Below are 8,689 nucleotides of genomic sequence, written 5' to 3' on the forward strand. Positions count from 1 at the left end.
TTCGAATGTGATTTATCTTTGGATGAACTCGCATGTGCGTATAAAAGATTAATGCATACCTATAACAAATTGCATAATAATTTTAATAATTTAAAAAACAAGCATGCTGCATTAAAACTTGATCATGAGTTGTTAGCATCTAAGTTTGATATAATTTCTAATAAGAATGTGACCCACAAAGAAAATAATAAAAAAATAAAATTGGATCATATTGTTTTAACTGCAAACGTTGCTAATTTAACTCATGAGAAAGATAATGCCATATTAGAAGTAGAGAATATGAAAAATAAAGTTGCTTCTTTTGCAAATACTTATATATGTTCTACTTCTAATAACAATACATTTGTGAAAATAAATGAGTTGAATCATGTTAAGGACCGCATATAATCTTTAGATTCAACGCTTAAATCATGCATTGTAAATAATAACAAGCTTAAGGACTTATGTACAAAGTCCCATGTAAATTCTTCCAAGACTCCTACACACTATGCACACATGTATAACAAGGTTTATAAATACTCTATTTGCGGCCGCAGAGGTCATCTTGCTAAATTTTGTTATAATGCATAAAAATCCATAAAATCCAACAATATTAACACTTATGCATTCCATCAAGCTTCATCACATTATACACACACACATGCACATAAAGTTCATCATAAGCATGCTCATGTGTACAAATATGATTATTGTGGTCGTTTTGGTCATTTGACCAAATTTTGTTTTGATTTGAAAAGAGTTTCTCGTTTACAAAATGATTTTAAAAGAAAATATTTATTTACAAATGATTCCCGTGCACACACACTTGGTCAACATAAATCATTTAACCCTTTTCATTACACCTATTGCAACCAAAAAGGTTATTTGTATAATTTTTATTTTGACCGTATTCGTACACCACATGCGCCCAAACGGGATCATTACCCTAGGGCTTTGAGCTTAAATAGTAGGGGTCATATCCATAAGTCTTTCGACACTAAGAATGCTTGGGTGCCAAAATCTTTTTAAACCAAGATTTTTAATATTTTTTATTTTTTATTATTTCTTGGTTTTAAAAACTGTGTTTTTGAAATTTTTAAAAATGAAAACAATTTTTTGATGAATTCTTTTGTTTTCATGTTATTTGTTTTTTATTATCATGAGAGGTTTGTGTTTGAACAACCCCCGAGTTTACTAGGTGTTTATTTCTCAAATCATGTTTACCGGGTGCTAAATGTTTATATGGTTGAAACAAGCTCAAGAACTTGATATGGTTGCCTCTCTTGCTTTATTGTTATATATGACAAATTGATATTGGTTTGTTTTATCCTAAAAAACATATTTCCTTTGGTATCTTTTATGGCTTTAAGGATTTATTAATTAATCATTGGTTTTTGATTTTTGGTTTTGATTTTTAATACATAAATATCTTATAAATATGTTTTAGACCCTTGTGACACTTTGTCTTAATGATACATATATATGTTCACTTGGTCTCTTTACATGTGAGTTATGATTAGCATGTCTTTATATATATGCTTTTACTCACATATGTTTGTCTTAGTATTCATTTCATATATTCTTTAAGGTATTTTGATAGGGGGAGCATTCCATATTCCTTTATTATTTTTATACTCACCTATGCAAATTTGTTTTATGCTCTCTTATCCTTTATTGTTTTTTCCTTTTTGATGTTGTCAAAGGAGGAGAAATATTGTGAGTATAGCTTTCCTTGATTTTATGCATGATGATCACAATTTATATATTAATTTCGTATCATGCATATCTCTTTGTGTAAATTGTTTGCCATCATCAGAAAGGGGGAGATTGTTAGCCTTTTTATTTTGATGATATTTTAACAAATAATTTATAACAAATATTGCTTGTCGAGTGCTTGTGTTTTCTTATTTATTCTAGACAAACAATGAGTCGGGGGTTAGATGGAATTGTGCCAAAATGATCATATCAAATAGAGGTTGACGAAAATAATAGAGTGAAGCAATGCAATTCAAGTCAAAGATTCAAGTTCAAGCTTCATCCATAAATTTTACCAAGAAGAGCATATTGAAGATTAATCAAGTTTGGGTAAATAGTTTACGTGTTATATTATGTGTGTTTGATACTTTAAGCTCAATCATATACACACATACACTTTTTGGTTTTATAGTTTTTAAGTTTATATAAATATGAAACAAATATACTTATTTATATACATACATACATATTTCATATTTATCATTTTTGATTTTGGTAAATAAAGTGTTTAGCCACATAAACATGAAAACTTAACAACACTTATATAAATATATTTTCATGTTTTGAACGGTTTATAAAATAAATTATATCTCATAAAATATAATTTGAGAAATTCTTTTTCTAAAATGTTCTATTACATGTTTACAAACATTTTCCAAAATTTTATCATTTTTGGAGTTAATTTACTATGCTGAATTGATTTTACAAAATTAGGTATTTCAGCAGTTTTTAGAATCTATAGTATCTATGTTCAAACAATTATTTATCTCAACTGGGAAGTTATATTTTAGAAATTATTTCTCCAACATGTTTGTATACATTTCTAAAAACTTTGCTCAAAATTTTATTATTTTTTGAGTTGATTTACTATTTGTAATTGATTTTAGAAATCCAGATACGTAAAATTCTAGAATGCTGAATTTTGGGGGATTTTGGTCTTTTCAGCCTATAACGGCTAGTTTTTGTTTTTATGGGTTTTTGGGGGTTTTTGGATGGTTTAAGAGGCTATAAAATGCTCTCAACTTTTATTGTTTCTCATGGATGTTTATGAGAGTTTCAAAATAAGTTTACAAATATTTTAGTTTGTTTTAAGTGTGTTTAAAGTTTGATTTTCAAGTGAAGAAAGTTTCACAAGAGGAGAAGATCATCCTTTGGTGTTTTGGGCTTCAATTTCACATCTCTCTATCTTGTTATTTAGAGAAGTTTTCCTAAACTTAATTTCTAGCTTTATAGATATTTATTATTGATCATCATTTTTATTAAGCTAGATTTATATTGAGTTTAGTTTGTTTTAATTATACTCTTTGTTCACACACAACCTATTGAGCTTATTGTATTTGCATACATAGTATAATTTGGGGTTGTTTGTTCACACACAACCTATTGAGCTTATTGTATTTGCATACATAGTATAATTTGGGGTTGTGGGTTTGTGACTTAGACACAACCTATTGAGCTTATTGTATTTGCATACATAGTATAATTTGGGGTTGTGGGTTTGTGACTTAGAGTGTGAGCTTTCATTGTGTTTTCATCCATAGTAGAGAACAAACATTTATTGTATTAAGCCTAATTGTGTGATACACTTTGTAATACACTTATACACCGAGAGGAGTGTGTCGTGAGAAACGGGGTCGTCCCAAGAGGAGTGATGTCGATAATAAAGCCTAGGAAGAGGTTGTAAATCTGAGCACTTGAGGAAGACACGGCTAAAGACCAACACTTAGAGGGTGTAGAGTGAGATTACGAGAGTATTGATTGTAAAGTTTTTGATGATCTAGAAAACTGAGTGTGAGGTGTAAACGTTTTTGGGTAAGCGTCGAAAACTCAGTGTGATAGTGGATTTCTCCCCGAGAGTGGGGAGCAGAGACGTAGGACGGAAGGTCCGAGCTTCGCGATCATTTGCTTGTGTTTGAGTTTGTCATTGACACATTTACTTTTGTGTTTATCTTATATCGCTATTGTCTATTACTCTTTGTGTATATTGCCCTATCACATTTGTAGTTTGTTTATTTTACCCTTTTTTATATTGTTTATCCTTGCATATAAATGTTACATGTCTTATTTTCTAGGATAACTTGTTAATAAGTTTTTAATTGGTATTAAATCAGATTAGATTAGCATAAGACCTTATTCACCTCTCTCTAGGGTTCTTTCCTAGTGGCATTAGGGTCTAACAGTTTGACTCATATTCACATTAACTTTTAGTTATAGTTTCATTTATATTTACATTATCTAGGGCAATTGTATTGTATATAGGATATATAACTCATCTGGAATATCTACATCTACTAAGTGAATTTTGCTGTTGTGAGAGCAAAATGTTAATGGCTCGTACTCATAATTTTTATCTTTATAAAAGACACAAGAATTTGGAGTGCATAACTTATATATCGTAAAGAACATACTGGTTTATGAATTTTTTTCCTAATAACAATATTATCACAACTATATTAATATTCAATATTAAATAAATTTTATTATATAAGATTATGTGATTATTTTTAATAAATTATAAAATATATATATATAGAAACCTCAATGCTTATGTCCAGTAGTTGTCTCCACAAAATAGGTTAACTTTTATATTGTAGATTGCTATTGCTAGTGCTATTGGTAATATAATTATCTTTCCTCTTTATCTTATTATTCACGCTATTCTGATGTGAGTTCTCTTTTGCTAATCACTCAATTGGCTACATTTAGTTTTTATAATATCAGAGGTTAGAATAATATCTTCTGTTAAAAAGGTGTTGACATGATTTTCTTAAAAATATATACACATAGTATCAATAATATGCACTTCAGTTCAACTCAAATATTGGCTTGAAGCCATTTAGAGTAAGATCATTTCTATGCTAGAATGGTGATATAGTGATTATATAATTCAAAAATTAAAAAAGAAATTTCTAAAAGGGAAAAGCAATTTAACATGTCAAATTAACAACTAATTTATAAAATATATATGGATAGTGCAGATAGCTATTGGAAGTAAGACATACATCTTCAAGAAAATTTTATGGTGAGTGACCAACTATAATCATCCTAATTTAAGCATAAATAATTATTATTTTAGTTACTACTTTGATACGCATAACTATAGAATAAATCTCAAGCAAAAAATAGGAATTGAGATTGTATTATCTTATAGGTAAATAAATAAAAGTTATTAGAGCTCCTCTTTATATTAAATTTAAAAGTAATAATTTAAATTATTAAGCATCAAATATTAGTTCATGTGAGAAAGTAAAGTAATTTATGGTCTATATACCTATATAGTCAATTAATCAAACGTATTAAAATTATGATGATCATAGTCAAAATTATATAGTGAGTTCACATTAAGTATAATTCATAAAAAATAGTATATTAAAGTCAAAATCCTTTTAACCACTATATAGATTGTTTGAACATTTTTTCATATATAAATTATATTGCCTAAGAATAGTGATGTGGACACTTGACTACAACCTAATACATCTTAAGAACGACTTACTCTTCAATATCATCATTAATTGACGTATCTACGCATTACACTGAAAACACAATAAAAATTTAAAAAACTATAAAAGAAACACCCTCAAAAGTTTTAAAAATTGTAAATAAAAAACACGCTAAAATTTTGTCATTTATAAATACACCAAACTATTAAACGTTACATTGATATCAAGAAATTATAAAAAACCATTAAAATTTTTTAAACTTTGGAGGGGTAATTTGTAATGTACTAAACTTTAAAAGTGTTTTTTTTTTGTAAATTTTAAATTTAATAGATTTTTAATTAGTTATGTTCTTTTCAAAAAAGTTATATGTAATATTGATCATAAAAAGTTTTTTCTAAACCTATACTTTTAAAGAGAGTATAATAATTTTTATAAAATTTTAATTTTCTAAGGGTTGTTAGTAATTTGTATATTCATTTTAGTGTCTATAGGTTAGAAATTCTCATTGTGTTTTTTTATAAATTGTGAATTCTAGGGGGTTTTTATAATTTTTTAAACTTATATGTATTTTCTACATATTATAAATTGTTTATAGACTATTTATAATTCCTATGTTTTCAATTTACTAATAAGTTTTAAATTCTCAGGGTGTTTTTTATCAAATTTAAATTTTGAGTGTTTGTTTATAATTTTTAAAACTCTAAGAGTGTTTTCTATAAATTATAAATTATATAGGAGATATTTGTAATTTGTATATTTTTAATGTACTACTAGGTTGGAAATTATCAGTATTTTTATAAATTTTATAATTTTGAGGGTTTTATTTTACAATTTGTAAAAAGTTCAGAATGTTTATTATAAATTTCATAATTTTTTGGGGTTATTTGTGTTATTTTTAGGTTTTTAGTGTGTTTATATGCTTAAAATTTTTAAGGTGTTTTTTTACAAATTTTGAATTTTTAGGGATGTTTTTATAATTTTCAAAACATACAAGATACTTTCTCTTTAGTCAAAAAACTTTCAGTTTCTAGATAACATATGTTTTTTAGATTTCTAACTGAATTAAAATAAGTAAAATTTATAATTTTTGAGATGTTTTAATAAAATTTTAAATTTGTAGGGTTATTTTTATAATTTAAAAATCTTAAAGGATATTTTTACAAAGTTCAAAAACTTTTAGGTGTTGTCTAGCATATGTTTTTTAGATTTTTCTACGAACTAAAATAAGTAAAGGATTTAAATTTTATCAAACTATATCTTTTATCTAATAACATGTTAAGTCCATTATGAATAGGATAAATTATTTAATTACCAATTTAAAGGACATAGGATAATTAGAATAGATTAGAATACCAATGTAATATTTAAAAAAAAATTAAGGGTGATATTGACCATGGAAAAGGTTTCGGGAGATATTGTCTCCTGCTCTCTCTCTGTGCTAGCTATATGAGGTGATATATATATATATATATATAGTATATATATATATATATGAGATGTAATGGTTCCTGTCATAGGAGGCGGATTTCCCTCGCTTGTCGCCTATGTGGACACAATCCCCACCATCCTCCATAAACGTAGGCACAAATCCGCCACACAACTCACATGTTCTCTCTCATACTGTATGATGGATGCGTGAGGATTTGTGACACATAGGTCAAGGGAGGAAATCATCTCCTTATGACAAGGATACCCATTAATCTCTCTCTCTCTCTCCTCTACTATAATATATATATACATATATATATTACGTGATATATAGTATATATATTATACTATATATATATATATATATATATATCATACCGTTATTTTGGCACATGTTTGCCATCAGTCTTGATTAAGTGACCTTTCTTGAGAAAATACACTTTAGGATAATTAGCTAGTGTTTACTAAATATGTAATGCTGTCAAGCAAGTTGTTTTCTGTTGTCAGGGCTACGGAATAAGCATGAAATATACAAATTTGGTTAATTAATCTTCCCTTTGCTTCTTTTTTTCTTTTTAATTAACAACAATGATAAGCTTGTTTCAGTTTTTATTGTTTGCCTCCAAGGTTTCTTTCGGAATTCTTGTGGTCGGGGATGAGCAAGACGCACATAAATTTAGTTTTGAGTTTTAAAGTTTTTTAGTAATGTCTTACGGTACGACATGGGAATCTAACGACTGGTGACTAACTTTCTTTTGCAGTATGGAAAATATTCTTGAACGATATGAACGTTATACATATGCAGAAAGGGCACTTACCACGACAAATCTTGAATCACAGGTATGAAAGATATTTGGTTGATACCCAAATTTATGAATCTTCAGTACTTCAATTATACCCAAATTTATGATGTTTCAAAAAAAAATTCATAAAAATATTTTCCCCATTTCATTGTGGACTAAGAATATCTTGGTAAGAGCTGATTAACTGTTAATACATAGAAATTTTGTCCCTTTGTTCTCATTACTTAAATTGATCCCTCATCTACAAACAGCTAAATTCACATACTATAGAAGATATCTCTACAAATAAAACTATTGATAATAGTGTATGAATTGCAGAAATTGCCAGTGGGCTGATAAATTTAGAGCAGGGCATCAGAGAACCTGAACTCTCTGTCTTCATAGCTGAACCAAGGCATAATACAAAATCATATCATCTATACATTAACACTATATCATTTGTACACAAAACTATTATTTCTTGTCACCACACTTTTCGGCAGTGGCTTTATAGACTCTGTGCTTTGCTTGCTGCTTTGACATCACCTGACGATGTTGCAATGTACCGGTAAAAAAATCACAGGGCCAAGCTTTCCAAGTTCTTCTTGGTAAGAGCTGCTAAGTTCTCATTACTTCTAGAGAAATTAGTCTTTTGTCCCTTTGTTTTCGGAATATCCCCTAGAAAAAGAACCCAGGATTTATATTTTCTTCACTCCCCTTTGGTTTTTCTCATTCTCCAAAGGGCTTTCTTTCTTAAAAATTATAAAATGAGGACGACTAGTTTATTTTGTATTGTAGTGTTAACATAAAGATTCTTATGACTTGCAGGTGTTTGGTATATTGTGTATGAGAGGAATTTGTGCCTTGACATCATGGATAACGCGCCACAATGCCTACTCTTCAAAGCCTGCCTTCTGTTTGTATGGCAATGTATGCCAGCCTCGATTATTTGAATTTGGAATTGAATGTAGCACTCGTAAACTTATATGCTTGGGTCTGCAATTCTATCCTTTTCTTTTCGTTTATTTCCCTTGTTATGTAATGCTTAGAAGAACATATATTGTTATTAATATAATCGAAAAACTTGGTATGTAAGTGTTGTGTATATTCTTGTTACAGTACAGGTTGCTTTGACATGTTTGAACATTTTGAGAACGTTTCTTGTCTATGATTTCCACTGGCTTTATTGATATCTCGATGCTGCAGGGTTATAAGTGTGTGAGGTAGTTATGTCAATGATGTTTGTGGCTGAATTAGTTGACACGGTCTCATTTGCATAACGCTGCTCCGTTTCAACATTGT

General features: G+C 28.4%; 1 long non-coding RNA gene across 1 annotated transcript; it reads left to right on the forward strand.

Annotated features, from left to right (window-relative positions):
- Window positions 7,138-8,482, forward strand: LOC109830586. Its single transcript, XR_002244341.1, has 2 exons — window positions 7,138-7,445; window positions 8,216-8,482. It is a non-coding gene; the product is annotated as an uncharacterized LOC109830586 (long non-coding RNA).

This window comes from Asparagus officinalis, chromosome 2 (genome assembly GCF_001876935.1).
Source record: "Asparagus officinalis chromosome 2, Aspof.V1, whole genome shotgun sequence".
Lineage (NCBI taxonomy): Eukaryota > Viridiplantae > Streptophyta > Magnoliopsida > Asparagales > Asparagaceae > Asparagus > Asparagus officinalis.